Source organism: Falco cherrug, chromosome 2 (assembly GCF_023634085.1).
Source record: "Falco cherrug isolate bFalChe1 chromosome 2, bFalChe1.pri, whole genome shotgun sequence".
Classification (NCBI taxonomy): Eukaryota; Metazoa; Chordata; class Aves; order Falconiformes; family Falconidae; genus Falco; species Falco cherrug.
This window is the reverse complement of record NC_073698.1, coordinates 121,038,728-121,055,701: the sequence shown is the minus strand read 5'-3', so window position 1 is coordinate 121,055,701 and position 16,974 is coordinate 121,038,728. Positions and strand designations below refer to the sequence as shown.

General features: G+C 50.3%; 2 long non-coding RNA genes across 2 annotated transcripts; both read left to right on the top strand.

Annotated features, from left to right (window-relative positions):
- Positions 1-361: 361 nt before the first annotated feature.
- On the top strand, positions 362-9,139 carry LOC129735321 (uncharacterized). The gene is made up of 3 exons (XR_008730801.1): positions 362-491; positions 5,731-5,810; positions 7,187-9,139. It is a non-coding gene; the product is annotated as an uncharacterized LOC129735321 (long non-coding RNA).
- Positions 9,140-9,222: 83 nt separating this feature from the next.
- LOC114016227 (uncharacterized) lies at positions 9,223-16,423 on the top strand. The gene is made up of 2 exons (XR_008730800.1): positions 9,223-13,505; positions 15,527-16,423. It is a non-coding gene; the product is annotated as an uncharacterized LOC114016227 (long non-coding RNA).
- Positions 16,424-16,974: the final 551 nt, after the last annotated feature.

Here is a 16,974-nt window from a genome sequence, read left to right as displayed (position 1 = left end):
AGGCAGGGGCTCAGCCCCCCCAGGGCAGCAGGGCTCAGCACACGGGACGGGGCTGGGGAAGGCAAACGCCATCGCTCCCAGTGTGTCCCCGCTGCCTCCTCCTTCCCCTGGCTTTTATGGCTGAGCATGATGTCATATGGCATGGAATATCCCTCAGGTCAGTCGAGGTCAGCTGTGCCCCCTCCCAGCTTCTGGTGCCCCCCAGCCGGCTCATGGGCAGGGCAGACTGAGAAGCAGAAAAGCCTGTGATGCTGTGTGAGTGCTGCTCAGCAGTGCCGAAAACATCCCTCTGTCATCAACAGAGTGTTTTGGTCACAAATTCAAAACCTAGCCCCATGTGAGCTGCTATGAAGGAAATGCACTCTGTCCCAGCCAGAGCCTGTGCACCTGTTATTTCCAGTGAGGAGGGGCAGCAGTAAGTCAGAGCTTTTATCCTGGTGTTTTGTTACAAGGCCATTGTTCAAAGGACATGGGGTGGACGAGACTTGCAGGTAAAGCTAAAATCTTTTATTAGAACAGCTGTTACAGCTGCAAAAAATTAAGATGTTTTTTCGGGAACAGAGTCATTCTTTGCTTTGGGGCTGTAGGCATGAAAACTGGGGGTTTTTCCACCTGTACCAATTGGTTTAATAGAAGTCATAGGCTTGCAATTGTGCACTTGTAGCAGGTGACTGCCTCTGCTCCACTGAGGCCACGACAGGGCAAAAAGTATAAAAGTAGCACCTGAACAGGAGGAGTTGTGCAAGTATACAGCGAGAGCATAAATCAGGTCAAAGAAATGAACACATTAACCTGTCAAATTCAGTCAGTCAGCATGGCATGGAATCCAAAGTTCAGCTTTGTTCAGGTTTTTATTGCTCACTCGGGACCAGCAGTTCCAGTAACTTGCTGCTGTTTGGGTTTCTTTGGAGTGTGCATGTTAGCACTGCTGTTTCAAAGAAGCAATAAAACTTCAAAAACTGGACTTTGAGTTTACACTGTTTGTGCTCGGAAGCACAAATTTTTAAATGGAATTTGTCTTTATCACCTGGAAAGAGTGTGTGTGAGAGAGTGAGCAAGAGGGAGATCTTTACATATCTACATCATCTTGAATTTCAAAGGGCTGTACAAATCCTAGTCTTCCAAAATCTACTAAAATGCTGTGCTTTGCATATGATTATATGAAGCTCATTAGTAAGGGTACTAATGAGCCTCCACACACCCCAGGCAGATAAATGAGGTTCCAGAGTAAAACGATTTGCTTAAGGTCAGACTCCTGTAAGTTGACAACCGAGCTGGAAATAGAAACCATTGTTTCCCAGTCCCTCGTACCATATTCCCACGGACAGAATGTGTGTGTGTGTTTTTTTTTTTTTAAGATGAAAACACTGCTGTTTGTTCATGCTGTTTCTCTTGTGCTTTCAATGTAAGCTTCACAAATGCAAATGTTCTGACCTAGAGCTATATAAGGCCTTCATTAAAAACCTCTCCACAATATCAGTCTTCATGCAATTGTATGAAGCAGAGTGGATAGCCCAATTTAACAATTCCCATGCCTCATAAAATAATTGGCCTAGTTTCTTTAAAGTGGGTTTAAGCCCTAACCCCCAGTGTGATCTAACACGGAAGCCACACTATTAATTGTTGATCTATCTTCTGCTATTAAGGCAGTGAGCTACTGGAAAGTGAGGGAAACGGCGTTTGTCTTTCATGCACCAATAGCCGGTTTTGCATGGTTTTTTATCTCTATTCTCAGGCTGCAATGGAGCACACTGACCTTCCTCCTCCCTTCTGCTTTGAGGAGCTGTAATAGGGCTAGGGACAAGCGCAGGGAGGTGCAGAACTGGTGCCGCACAAGAGAAGCCTCAGCGCTGGCGTCAAGGCTGTGCCCTGGGCACGAGCGGCCACCGGAATGCCCCGTGCCCACGTCCTGGAGAGAAACTGGGGACAATGCTCCTGCCCCGGGAACGGGACCGGCTGCATTAGGGACATGCCTAGAAACTGCCAGTGGCACCCTTCAGAGGGTACCGCAGCCTCGTGATGCGCGCTTTGCCTGGGGAGGGGGCATGCCCCCCCGCCATGCTTCCCCTTCTCCCCACAGCCGCCCCTCCCTGCCCCGCGTGGACAGACACCTTCTCCTCTCCTCCTCTTACTGCTGCAGTGTGACAGCTGCTGGTCTCACCAGCCATTTGGAGCAAGGCCAGTGAAAGGGGTTTTTGGCAATTCTAGGCTTGCAGGGAAGACTTGTGGCCCAGAAAAAAGATCTATACACACACACTTATATATGTATATGTACACACATATATATATATGCACACATACATATACATATGAGAGAGAAAGCAAGGGAGAGAGTCTGCCAACAAGCCTACCATGTGAGTGTGTGTGTGTATTTTTTTGGCAGGGAACAAGTGACTTTCTGCCTACACATTTTATACTGTTTCTGTCTACTCCTTTCACCCTGAGCCCCGTTAGTCTGGAACGGCTGGGAACATGAGACCCCTGCGGGACGGCAGTGCCGAGGAAGCCGCTGGGACTGGTGGCCCCGGGTTACCCATGGGTGGCTGCAGCGGCACACGTGGCGCAGCTCATCCCTCCCTGGGCAGATGTTGTTTTCTCCACCGGCGCTTGAGCCAGCATGGGTAACGCTGGCAAGTGGAGCGCGGTAAACAAAAGCAAACGGTTTACTTCTTGTATAAACCAAACAGATGAATGCTCATTCTACTTATCTCAGCAGGGCTGAATCAAATGATGGCCACACCGTTCAAATACCTCCTCACCTTGATTAAAATCGGGGCTTTTCTGTAGGTTATCTGAAAACAGACTGCTTTTTCAATGTGCTGAGACAATGGCAATAAAAGCTGTAAAACTGTTCTGCTGGCAGTAGCCCATTGTAAACAGCAAGCTACCGGGCTTAATGAGGCAATTCTGTACCATCGCTTTTAATAACTGAATGTTTGTCTCCCGGCTATTCAGGTGGGCTATTACTGGTATTTAATATTACTAGCGGTGGTGTTATATATTCTGCGCCAGCACTGGCAAGGAGCAAGGCGATTCTTCCAGATAACAAACCTGCAATAGCATTTTTCTGGATTTAACTGAGAGAAAGGCCGGGCAAAGCCACTGCATGCTTGTATTTAGCTTTTCCTTTTCCTTGCAGATGTTATTTCAGACATTGAAAGAGTTAAATGAAACAATTACAGGCACAAGCATGTTGATTCTAGCTTCTGTTATGGCAAACATGAAAATGTATTGACCTAAAAGGTAAATGTTGATTGAAGCAAAAAATTGACGTCAATATAAACTCCAAAGCACTCTATATCTTGATGTTTGGCACACAAACACCATGCCGTATATACAGTGTGAAATACTTAGGTTTGTTTTAATTAGAAAGATGATAATCTGGTGATTGTGGTTCTCATTTCAAGTGTAACAATTTACGGCATGACTAATTCTGCTGAAAAAGCCAAAATTGTCAGCGACGACCTGGAGAGCTGAGCAAACTGCCAAATGACGGCAATTTATTCTATTGAAGACATCGATGGGTTTTTCAGAGAAGACTGTGTGCGCTATGTTGACTGCCCAGATTTTCGGAGTGATTTTTTTTTCTGACTGGCGTGTTTTGTGCCAGTGTTTCCTCTCCACCTCGAAACCTGCTGATGGAGATCAGTTTGTGGCTGAAGCTGTAGACGTTTGGTCTCAGCACCATCCCTCCCACCCCTGTAGATGTGCCGGTGCTGGTTTGGGCTTCTCCCCCTCCTCTTGCCGCAGCTGGGCCCCTCGTGCCGGTTACCCCACTGTCATCAGCCTTTCTTTGCATAAGGCAGTGGGCCTGAGCTTGTGTTTTCCTCTGTCCCCAGTTTTCCAGGGCACTGGATTACCTCCCAAGAGTTAAGCATCTCTGGGCAAGCTGGCCCGCTGAGGAGGGGGTGGCAGCAGGGTTCAATCCTTCTGACTCCCTGTGGGTGCCCCAGACGGGTCCACCGGCGCCGACTGGTGGGTCCAACGATGAGGATTCAGCTATGAGCGAAATGAGGATAAATTCCTTTTTACCTCCCCAGTAGAAGCCCCACTTGCCGAGCACGGAGATGGGTCATGGCTGGCAGCAATGGGCTGTGTGAGTAACTCTTGGCTCCCAAAGGTGAGGGATGGAGCCAGTGCCAGACGGCGGAGGCAGATACCAGTGCTGGGCTGGAGCCTGGGGACGCGGGCGTACTGAGACTGGAGATGGCCTCGAGCGGGCTGATCGCCTGGGGGATGTGAGGGTGGAGCAGGAGGGGGTGGCGTGCCTGCAGCTCTGCTAGCGGCCATGCTTGAGTAAATGATGATTAGGATTAGACTTGAAAATCTCCAGAGGAGCCCTTGGGAAAGTGCTAATTGTGATGCACAGGCCTTCCCCCCACCTGCACTGCACGGTGTGCAGCCCCCCCCCAGGGCCCTGGCTGCCCCTCCGGCAGGGATGTCTCTCCAGCTGTCAAACCTGCATGTTCAGCGCTGTGCCTGGCCCTGCCGCGGAGCCTGCTGCCGAGCCGCAGCATCCCAAAGCCTCATGCACGGGCTTCAGCTTCCCTCTGCCTCTGAACTGGCTGGGGCTCGCAGCTCCTGTGAGCCCCCCGTGCAGGCAGCCTCGGTGCGTGTGTCCTCCCAAGCAGCACCCAGGAAAAGAAAGACCAGGTGCAAGGTGAAGAAACCCCACAGGTGTTTCTGGGTTGCTTAAGACAGACCTGACCTCAGACATACAGGCTCGTGTTTTTTCCCATTCTTTCTGCCTCAGCCCAGTGTATACGCAGAGATGGGCTGGTTTCACGGAGAGGGCTGGTCTCGCCCACCCAGTGCTAACCCAGGGCTTCGGGCAGTGACCGGCTCCGAAGGCACTTGGAGCAGAGCTTTCCCCCTCTGTTTTAGGGTATCCCCATGTCCCTCTTTCAAGCATCTTTTTTCCCCTTTCAGAAACTCTAATGCAGGGGTCCTCAAACTACGGCCTGCGGGCCGGATACGGCCCCCCAGGGTCCTCAATCCGCCCCCCCCCCTGTATTTACAGACCCCCCCTGCCCCGCCCCCGCCGGGGGTTGGGGGGGGAAACCAAGCAGCCGCAGATGACGTCCTGCCACTTCATCCACGCGCCGGCCCCCTGGTTAAAAAGTTTGAGGACCCTTGATCTAAAGGGAAGAAACTTTGATTAGGGTTACTAAATCATATATAAAAGAGGACATCCACAAGCTGCAGCCTGGCTCTGGCGGTTCATGTTTTAAGAAAGAGGTTACTGACTGGGGACCTGAAGCGTTCCCCATTTTCATAACTCAGTGACATTAAAAACACAGCGTGTGTCTGTAGATTTCCTTGGAAAATGCTCAGGGACTTAACGAAGAATTAAGCACATCATTTACTCATTTTCCTTGAGCCTTGATAGATAACCTGCAGCTTTTTCTGTTAAAGCAGGAATACCTGGGTTTTTTTCGAAGTATTTTCAAGCATTTGAGCTATGTGGTAAAGCAAGGTCTCCAACAAGTATTTGTTTGTTTTGTAGGGCTTTTTCTCTGTTAGCTCTGCTTCCTTCGGGGAGCACCGTGGTGGATGGGACTGGTGCTTAATAGCAAGAGCCAGCTGGGGAATCCCACCGCCTCCCCCCTGGGGAAGAGCGAGAAGGACATCCAAGTCAAGAAAGAAGCAAAACAGAGAAGTTGCATTTTTCCTTTTCTTCCAGGTGACTTAAACGCAACGTGTTTTTGTGGCACTAATCTGTTGTTTCAGGCCACTGCACATGTACATGGGTCCAGAGGGGACCGAAATCTGCAGCTTCAGGGGAAGTGGCGTAGTCCGTGGTAACCCAGGTAGGTGATGTGGCAACACAGGGTGAGGGAAATGGGAGGGCTTGGCTTCACACCTGCTGCATCTCTCATATGAGGACTGAACATCCAGTTTATTACGAAATTGTGGTGGTATATTATTATAATTTTCTAGTGTTGTGAAAGCAGAAATTGGGTCTCCTGCATTTTAATGACGAGTCCTTTGTGACAGCTTTTGTGTTTAATATTGCAAGGTAAAGAGCATTTAGAGGCAATGGAAGGAGGTGCTTTAATGATAGAATCATAGAAGCATTTAGGTTGGAAAAGACCTTTGAGATCATCAAGTCCAGCCATGAAATACAAAGCAGCTGAGAATGAAAGGGTCCTTAGCCGAGGTGTAGCTTTTGCTGTGCCAGCCGGGTCACCAGGCACAAGCTGGTCCTGGGGACGGGTGGCCTTGCCCCCTAGCCGTGGCTGGGCTCAGAGCTCAGGATGCAGCATGCGCCCCACGGGTCGCCTGTGTCTGGCCGTGCAAGTTTATCTCGGTCACTGAGGGCACCTATTGCCCTCTGACTCACCCACAGAGACACAGCCCGCGGAGGGACGGGAGCTTTTCAAGGCAGTCACTCTTCAGATCAAAACTGCACTTGAAGAGCCGGGTCCATCCTGCCAATAAGCGCGGGAGCACTGTGCTGGTGCTGCTTCCTCTTACAGCTGGTGTCAGGGTGTTCTGTCAGCGGCGGAGCCTGGCGAGAGCCGCACTGCCCAGCCTGCTTGCCGCAGCTTACCACTAAACCAAGGTTTCACATAGTTTGTGAATTACTAAGAGGTGATTCATCCTTCTCTTGGTAGGTGGGTGATGTTTCTGTTGCTAGACTGGGCATTTCCCTGCCTTCAGTGCTGAGGCGACCTGGAACACATCTTTCTCAGGGCTCCTCTTTCCCTACGCTCCAGGCACGTAGGGAATCTGGATGTCCCCAGCTACAGCAGCGCAGGCTGGGAAGGATGATGGGGAGCAGTGTGGCACTGTGTTCTGCGTCCCCTCTGATCTGGCTTTCTAGAGGTTCAGGGACCTCCTGCTCTAGTTCTGACACAGCCCCAGGCTCGGGGCTTCTGCTCTGTCGGCGTGCCTTCCTCTTCCCGTTTTTTCAGGAAAAACTCAGCAAAGCTGCCATGTACAGGTCAGCTAGAGGCTTCGGAAAGATGCGTCAGAAATCATAGCTGGCAGGCCATTTGGTCATGTTGCAATGTTGGCTCTGCTAATGGCTGCACATCGCAGCTGGAGTGCCGGGATGACTTGGATGGAGATGAAATCCCGCGTAGCTGGGGTGAATCACGGGCTGCAGAAGCTGCGTGAGCTGCAGCTGTGTCTTGCAGGGCGAGCCTGCATTTTGAGTGACTCACATGTTATCTTGTCCCAGGTTCTTTCCATGCTGTCAAAATCCGTGCTGCTGGACGATCATGCAGATATCAGAGAGCAGCAGATGGTTTGACCTTATTCTCCTGTTTTGAAGCAAATTGGTGCCTTTTACAAATTCTTGCCCTGGTTAAGTCTAGCTCATTTCTGCCCATTCAGAATAAATCTTTAGTGGCCTTAGGAGCCTGGGCACTTGTAACATCCATTTACAAAACTGATATCCAGTGTCTGCATGTGCAGCTGGACAGCTTGTGGGATCTGGCCGGGGTAAAAAAACCCCTCGTGTGAATTACGAATAAATGCTGTCTGTGCTCTGTGGTGGATGCTGCTGTCAGCTCTCCATCTGAAATAACATGCAATCATGTAAGTATTGGGATTCTGCATAGCAGCTGGAAGGGCAAAGAAACCAAGAGACGGTAACGTTATTGTGCAATACATAAATCCAAGCTATACCAATATCCTGGGTAATGTGAGTGTTATATACACTTACACACAGATATGTGTGTATCTATATAGTTAATTCCTGAGGTGGAGCTGCTACTGTGTGTGACGTGCTGCTTGATAAACTTTTTGGACAGAAGTGGAAGACACTGCTCTTTCATTTGCACATAAAATATAATGATTTTAACTTAGCTCTTTGCGTTTGCTCCCCTGAAGACATAGTGTGCTATTTTTGGTTATTTTTTTGTATTGACATGTTTTTTTTTGCTGTTTCTTGCATTGACTTGTTTTTTTCCATATCAGCATAGAAACTTCTGGCATAGCTGTGCATCTGGTTTTCTTGGGAAATAAGGACTGCTGGCAAATGCACAACTCCAACTCTACCAAGGCAGTCATGCCAGTAGAGAAAGGGTGGTGGTGGGTGCTGCTCGGGGAGGCAGAGCTGGGCACCAGCGCGGGGCTGCCCGGGGGAGCCCACCTTTTGGCACAGCTCAGCCTGGGGGCTGCGGCCACTCGCAGGGAGGGTTTGGGTTTCACCCTGCCACAGGGGTGCTGGGTGGGCTCCTGTTCCTGCTTCCGGGCATCGCCGGACCCTGCTTCTCACTGGGGGAGCCCCGAGGTGCTGGCTGCCTGTGGCGGGGGTCCCCAGCAGCCTCCATCTGGCCCAGCCCCACACTGACGTGGGAAACTGGAATGGTGGGTAGTGGGTATGTCTTAACACCCTGCTGGCCTCTTTCACTCCCACTGCCTCCTTGAGACCAGAAGCCATGAAAATGAAATTGGTAAGAAGCAATTGCTGATGGGCTCTTCGGTACCAGCAGGCAACCTTACCTAGCAGAAGGGGCGGCACCAAATGCTCGCGGGTACTCCACTTGTTTCAAGCTAACCAGTTGCTCTACATCCCTCCCCCATCTTCTTTTTTTCCAGTTTGAGACATTTTTTTGTGATTAGAGACTTCCTTTCCCCTGAATTTTACGCACTTCTGCATTTCTGGCAGGGCTTAATTCCCAACCAAGATACATTTTGCTAACAGCTTGTAACCCTGGAATGGAAAATAAGTTTTTCACATGGAAAAATATTTGCCCAGAATGACCTTAGTTTTAGGCTTAGAACAAGGAACCAGAACAAGAGAAAGTACGCAAAAGCTTTGGGAGCACATGATCACCCATCTCCCTTGACAATTTGCTTGAACTGAGTGAAAAAGGATTTGTTCCTTATGGAAAGCAGAAATGTTGGATACTTGAAGGGGCACAGTCCACGTGCTGCTGCTTGTGAGACCAAACCACCCTGTGTATAAAAAGACAAGATGCCGAGGATGTCTTGACTAGTAAAATCCAGACGGCTGGAAACCTCTTCTGAAAATCTCTGGGGATGTATGCAGAACGAAAATAAAAATATCTGTGCTGGTCTGGAAATGCACACACAATGTCTGGTTTGTATTTCTTAACAGGGGTTTACCTTTGCATCAAGTGGACTTCGTCACTCGCTGCTGAAGAGATCTTCCTAACAGGCATGCGCTTCCCCGTATCAGCCCAGGGTAAGCCTTCCCCTTCAGTGCAGACCTCTCCGCACTGGGACAGGCAATCTCTGGTTGATTGTGACCCCAAGGGTGTGCACTGTGGTCCCCAGCATGATGGCAGGGCTGCAGTGAGTGTCAGTCTTACCGCTTGCTTTGAATTAGCTTTTATTGCTTTGGAATAGCTTTCGTCGTGTTACTTTACTACAGGGGTGGACACGTGGTACCTTGTGAGACTGGGTTTGCAGGTGAGTGCTACCATTAACCTGCATAGTTTTTCTTTTGATGGTAAGGTATGTAGCTTTATACCCTGAGTTCTCCAAACATGGGCTTTTGTGACGGGAAAAGAACAGCAGTGATGCAAGGTCCTCTCAAGAAAGGCACTAACAGCTTAGTCCAACAGCTCCCTATTCTCTTCCCTTCCTCTGCTCTCTCTAAAGCTTCCACATGCGGCACAGAACTGTGTTTTGCACCCTTACAAGCATCCTGTCCCTCTGCTGAAGCACATATGCACTTGCACTCCATGGATGATCAAGCCTGGCTGCACCCTGGCTATTCGCTATGGGTGTGCCGCCTTTTGGAACAGGGTCTGGATGTTATGACAATATAACTCGGCGATAGCAAAGTAATGAAAACAAATAGTTAGTCTTCACATTCTGGCTCTTGGAAGAGGGATATGCCTAACAGCGGGAAGTCAGGGTTTACCTACAAACAGGTGGAACCCAAACCACAGTAGGTGTGAGCTCCACTCGGCTCCAGACTGTTACATCAGCAATCCACAGAAAACATCTAAGGGTTTTAAGTAAGAGGATTCTAGAAATAGTATGTGTGCATTAGTAACAATTATTTTTTTTCTGGGAGTGATTAATAGAAAATGGTAGCGGTGCTAAGTAGTTGGTCTCCCTTCCAGCTCTGTAGTATTTGTATTCCTTTGCCTTGCTTATTGCTTTATGAGGATTTTTTCCCCCTGCTTTTGTTTGTAAACAAGGCAGCAGATGCCAGGACCTAAAACCTCTTAGAGATCTAATCCAAAAGCCGTGAAAGTTGGTGATTAGCTTGCTTATGAGAACCAACTAACAAGCTAATAGCCAGGCATTATTTTCTGACCTGAAACAGAGGTTGGGTAACTCTTCCACACCTTTACAGCAGTAAACTTGGCTATATTTTTGTAATCCATATGGACTGGATAGTTGACCCTTTGCTCCCTCTCTCCTACCAAAGTGTTTCTGAGTGGTAATGGTGTATAATTTTTAATGAGAAACTGTGGATTTGGAGTGAAAGAAATTTTACATGAACTGCAGTTGGTCCCCCAGTCAACTTTTGACCTTTTTTTTTGTTGAGGGGAAACCTCAGCAGTATCTGCAGAGCACTGGTTTGTCGATTCTACTGCATGCAGCCTGCTGAGAGCCGCTGTGCTTAGCCTGCCTCGCCTGCTCGCAGGCCTCCCATGTCCTTGCTGCCCAGCCGTGCCCCTGCCCCTGCTGTGGCAGCTCGCTGCCGCACTAAAAGTCTAAAATCCTCTGAGTGTCTCCCCTGCCCCTCCCCGATTGAGATGGCGAATGCTGGTTTGGTCTATCCAAGTCTCTCCGAAAGGAGATCTGGTGGTAATGGCAGCAATAGTATCTTTTCCTTCTTTGTTTTCTAAATTGGACAAAAAATTACCATGATTTGAAAATACTTGCTTCTTTGGTAGGGCTAAAACTGGGGTCTGCAGGTTTGTAAGAGGCCAACAGCATCTCCTGGTTGCTGACACATCTACCTGCTGTCGCGGAAATGAATAGCTGAGAGCTGCTGAGCCAGGGGGACACCACATCTCACAGATGGTGTTCAGATCAGCCAGCTTGCGACACGCGATAGAAATGTTTCTCTTTGGATCTAGGGTAACCATGAAAATGTCTCATTATAGAAAATGTCAAGGCATTTTCCATAACGGCCCCAATTTTGCCATGTTATTGCTCTTCCTGCTTCAAGAAAAGGCTTTTTGGCAAGTTCGATTAGCGCGGTGCTACAAGTCAAGCCGGCTGAAGGAGCATCTCCTGTGTTATGGTTTGTACTGGCCAACGCATGCGTTGGCGGGCGGTGGGCATGTCCCCTGTTGCGGGGTTAGCTGTCGGTATAACCCTTCAGCCATGGAATTCCTACTGTAGCCCCCCCTTTGCACACTGGCGGGACGTGAGTTGGAGTGGCACCTCCTTCCGCGTGGCCCCAACGCCACCCTGAGCAGCTCGGTGCGTCGGGAGCCGTTCTCCCCCGCCAGCCCGGCCGCTCTTACGTGACTCGGCAGAGTTCACCGCAAAGCCTCGGTGTTGACATCAGAAATACGACAGCTCTCATCCGGCCGCAGCCATTTCCAAAAGCCCTGGCTGGTGGCCCGAGTTACCTGAAGCAGTTACTAATTAATTGGTGATGACGCAAATGCTGGGTCCGATTTCAGCCGGCTCCCAGGCAGGAACGACCTGCTCAACTGTTATTGCTTCCCGTATCCTGGTGGCAGGCAGGCTGCAAATTCTCCAGGTGCTGCGCTCCTGCCATAGCTGGGTCATACTGGAAGGTGCATTTCATTTCTTTCGGAGGGAAATATCTCTTTCCTGTGGCCTTTGCTCTGATTTAAACCTGTGGGATTTTTTTTTTTTTTTACCCCACCCCTAATTATATGTAGAAACCGTTCCTGGTGCCTGCCTGAGCATCATTTCACATATGCTCACACCACACACTTTTGTTATTATCCAAAACTGTCAAAAACCATAATCAGTGGCTTAGACGCTCTCCTTTGCACCCACAGCCCAACTTTCCTGGAGCAGGCACATCATACAGGACTGTTTCCCCATGGCTTGTGCGCTACCCCATTGACCTCATTAAACTGGAGCTGTCCTCTGCACCGCTGGTAATGCTTGTGGAAAACTGCTGTAACAGCTGCTCAATAGCACTTGAGGCACTTTTATATGTCTTTATTTACGTTTTCACTTCTGATTTGATCATTATAGCAAATGCCATGTGATGTGATTTATGCAATGGTCAGAGCGTAAGATCTGTTCTGGGGATTAGTGGTGGGAAGCCCTTGACCACAGCCCTGGCCTCCTGCCCAGCCTGATTCTGTCATGTGGAGTTGGTGGCTCTGCCTCCGTCTCCCTGTGTAAGATGGGATAGTAATGGGGGGACTGCAACGCTTAGGGGTCTATCAGCCTAGTCTCACCTGCCATTCAATTCCTATGAGTAGTGGGAGAGAAGCGAGGCAGAAACACGGAGCAGAGGCTGCTGAGGTCCCCTGGGAACAGGTGGTGCAGCTTCTGCAGCAGTCGTCTTGCTCCGGTTGGTCTCTCGGGGGAGAGGTTCAGGCTGAGTGAGCAGCTGTGGTAGATACCGTCTGTACATGACCCTGAGAATATTTTCTGCATGGCTTTGTCACTTGTATGGTTTTTCAGTTCTGTCTAAGCTTTTTGCAAAACAAGTGAAGTGGAGCGAAAAGAGAAAAAAAAGCTCCTTGTTTTTAATGGTAATGTTTAAAAATAATATAAAACTGCCTTCAGTGGCCAAACCACAGAAATTGCCATGCAGATCCAAGAGCAGGTGTGCCTCCTGGAGCTACTGGAACAGCATCAGAAACCTGCTGGATCTCCAGTAGAAAGTGTCCTCTTAATTCTGGGTCAAATTCTGCTCCAAATGCGGTTGAGAGCAAAACTCCTATTTACTTTAATGCTTGCTGGCTTTCATCTATTGTTTTTGGAATAAACTGAGATCAGACGTGAGAAGTGCAAAGTACATATGTTAGGGCAGGAGGAAGCCAGCGATGTGCTGGGAGAGGATGGGAATGAACCAGTTGGTATGTCCAGGTCCTTGGGGTGAGACCTTTCAGGAGTGTACCACAGTGAAGGATACCCCTGGTCTTTCGGCATGAGGTTATGGTTTTCCATTCTTGCTTAACACTTTTCTAAATTCCACCCACAGCTCTCCCGGAGGCGGCAGCCAAATGCCCACGTTGCACTCGGCCGTGGCCCACCCCAGCAGGTCAGGTCTGTGGGCTTTTCTGTTGCTCCCTCCAGCCAAGCCGGTGGGTCTGGGGGAGCCACCCTGGTGCCCACCTTGTGAACGTGACCGGCCTGGCAACATGGCTCCGTGCCTGGCACCAGCAGCGGCGGTCCCGCTGCATTAACAGGCATCCCTCCACATGCATGGGTAGGTGTTTGTGCTTAGCTGGCTTCAGGGACTTGAAGCTCCATCAAAAAACATATTTACCTTCTTCAGTTTGGGACGTGCAGAATTTCAGCCATTTTTTGTGCTGTGGAAGTCATCCCATCCCTTCAGGAGCGGCAGGCTGGCTGGGCTGAACACATTCCTGTATGGTGATGGAAGCAGGGGGAGAAAGCAGGTAAGTTGTGTGCACAGGTTACTAAAGGATGTATTTCTTAATTCAATTTCCTAAGCGTACAGCCAGCCCAGTTTTTGGGTCAGTGTGGCTGTGAGGTGGTAGGTCATGGTTAACACTAATGTCCAAACAGATTCAGGCCTTACACCACTCTCCTCCTCTCTATTTGTACCCCTTGCAAACTTCACAAATAATTGACCTATTATTCAGTGGGAGAGCTGCTTGCCCGCCCACTTTCCTCCCCCTTATTTCCCAAAACATTGCCTTTCACTTAAAGCCTTCCAAAACATTTCAAACTTGATACACCAGAGTTCTGAGCACCCTGGCCCTGATTCAGCAGAGCATTTAAACGTAGGAATAACTTCATTTGAAGTCAATGCAATTATTTGCATGCTTCAGTTGCTATGGAGTGAATTGCTCCATATTCAATAGGGTGGAGGCCATCGAGCCCTTGCCTGGCTGTGCTGCTCGGGTCGTGGGATGGGGAGGAAAGCTCGGGCAGCTCCTTCCAGCCCTCACGCTGCCACAGGACACAGGGAAGCAGCAGCTAGAAAGGCTAGTTCTGGGCAGGACGGGGCTGTGGTTCCCCAGTGCTGCATTGTAAAAGGCTTGTTTTCATTGTATTCTTATCAGAGCTTGGGAGATTATTCTTATCAGCGCCTGTAACATTTTTTATCAGCTTGAAAGATGATTCTTTTATACCAGGGCAGCTGTGAGCCTCTTGAGGCCCTTCCCCTTTATTTACCTCTCTGCTGCACTGCTCTGCCTCTCTCCCATCAGCGTTTGCCCTTTGATATGAAAGCTCGGAGAAGACTGACATTTAAACACCTAACACCAGGCTGGAGCTGTTTTACAGTGTCAGATGCCTGGATGTGTGATTTAGAGCACAGTCTCTTAGTTCCCAAGTGAAAACATGGCTCAAGTAGGGCTCCAATGCCTGTTTTAGGAGCTTTAGCCCAGTGGTGCTCATTTCTGACATCCCAGGCTGGTGGTAGAACAGATTGGTATGCAGCCATGATGTTATGTGCGCTACCTCAGGCTGCTAGTTTGTGGTCAGGGATGAGCTGAGCAGCTCTTTGGGACAGGAACATGCTTCTATTAGGTGTGGAGTCCAGAGTAAGACTGGAGCTCCTGAATCCTCCTGGAAACAAGCAATTTATAAATAACAACAACAACAATAATAAACAATACTTATTGCCATCATCATCATCGTTGTAGTTCTGTTTCATCTTCTGGGTCAAAACCCCCAACTTGACCAATATCCACGTACTTGTATTTCAGTGTCCTCGTCTGGAAACCTTGGCAGAGCCCTAGCCCAGTCCTCCATGGAGGAGTGGTGATGGGATGGCATCAGCAGATGCTCCGGGCCATGGTGATGGGGTGGCATCAGCAGAAGCTCTGGGCCTTTTGCAAAGACTGCCTGTGTTGCCAGCAGGTTACCTTCGCTGCGAGCAATGCGAGAGACTCCATAGGATAGCTTTTGCTGTGCCTGTTAGTGTAAGAGGTACATGTGTATCATCCTAAAGGTGAGACCACAGCCTCAGAGCTGCCAGACAGGGATTTGGGCTGCAAAAGGTCTCCCAAAGTGGGCCCCAGAGGCCCCCATGTGAAACACCCAGTGCAAGCACTGGAAGAACAACTACATCTGCACCAGCCACCAGCGCAGGGCCAACACAGGCTCAGGAACGTGTCCCCTGGGCAGCCACCCCGCCTGGCTGCCCGTGTGCTGAGCCCAGCCCTGGCTCCCAGGGTGGGCAGTGGGTCTGCCTCCGTGGGGGCTGTCCTCCTGGGCAACAGTGACAGTCCCCGGTTGCTGGCCAGGGGGCAGGAAGGCTGGCAGCGGGGCACAAGCCGTGCTGTGACACTTGGCTCTGGACCTGGACCCTTTTTCTTCCTGTCTTAACAACAGTCAGAGACCAGCCTTGGTCGTTCATGTTTGCAGTGTAAGAGAGTCCCAAGAAAATTGGTGAATGCTCGATATTTTTTATTTTCTCACTCTCCTCCGTTTGTTTCCCCACTAACAGCCTGTGCATGGGGATCTGCCCAGTTTTGCTGGTGCTGCTGAGATAGCAGGGGTGGCTGAGCGAGCATCCCGGCACGAGGCACATAGCCATCTCCACACGCCACGGCAGCCGGGAGGGTCAGAGACATCTCTGTCAGCAGCAAAACGCCCTTCTGCTCCTTCCCTCTCACTCCGTGTTCTACTGTGCCACAACCAGAAAAGGAGCAAAAAAAGTGTCGTGGTGAAGCAACTGGCCGGGAGAAGGAAAGGAAACACCAGAAAACCACCGAAGGGAGTTGTCTGGAAATAACCGGTTGTGTTCCTGTCCAGCATTTTCAGCAGATAGATAAAAATTGGAGCTCATTTCATACCAGAAACTGGGTGAGTGAAGAGAATGCAAGGCACACGTGCAAGGAGCCAGGTCAAAGCTCTGCCTTGGCTTGGGGTCCTGCCCCAACAGTGGCTGCGGCACTGGGATGGTGAGGTCGAGCTTTCTCCCCCAGCACATTCGGCTCGAGGGGAGCAGCCTGCACCCCACTGCTGCCCTGCCATGCTCCCAGTGCTGCAGCTTGGCACCAGTGCAGAACACCCTGGTGGGGTGTGCGGAGCGTCCCTGTGGGGCACATGGAGCATCCTGGCGGGGCATGTAGAGCACAGGATCATGCCCCAGGGGTGGGCAGCACTGACCCTGGGCACAGGCAGTGGGGCAGACATGTGAGCACATCTCTTTCAGCTGGGGCCAGCCATAGCCGCCTCAGCAGCAAGGCCCTGCACGTGTTTTTGGAAGCGCTTCGAGACTGTTTCTCCCGAGGGCTGTTGGTGTCTGGGCACAACGCAGGCAATAAAACCCAATGGCAGCAGTGCCGCTGGGCCCTCGTGTGTGGCTCCCTCTCCACTGGCAGATGCAGCCTGAATTTAAGTTGCCTAACCCTCCCCATATGTTTCCTGGTTTTGGCAATTTTTAACTCCACCAGACTCCACCAGCCTCCACCGGGGAGAGATGCCCAATGGGTTCCCTCTGCCTCCCTCTCCCCGCAGGGCGCCCGTCCGCAGATGGCAAAAACACACTGGTGAGTCCCACAGAGCCGTGCCAGCTTCTGCAAATGGGGTCACGGCGGCTGCACTGGGTTCGTTTCACCCATATCTGCTCCCTTGCATCCTGCAACTCGGGGTTCCAGCTGCCGAGGAGCCTCTGCCGCCTGCCCGGCTGTGCCTGTCGGGAGGGAGCTGCGCTGGCACCCAGCGCTGTGGTGAAAACCTTTGGGGTTGTGGCTGGAAAACTCCCCTCGCTCAGGCACCTGAAGGGAAACCACCCAGATGTTTGGGTTTTTGGTGGGGTTTTATTTTTGGGTTTTTTTGGTTTTTTTTTTTTTTTTTTTTCTCCTTAAAGTCCTGAATTTACAAGCTAGCCTTGTGGGGATATTTTTTTCCAACTGGCATGGGAAAGGTCTATGTGGGAGAGAAGGCACA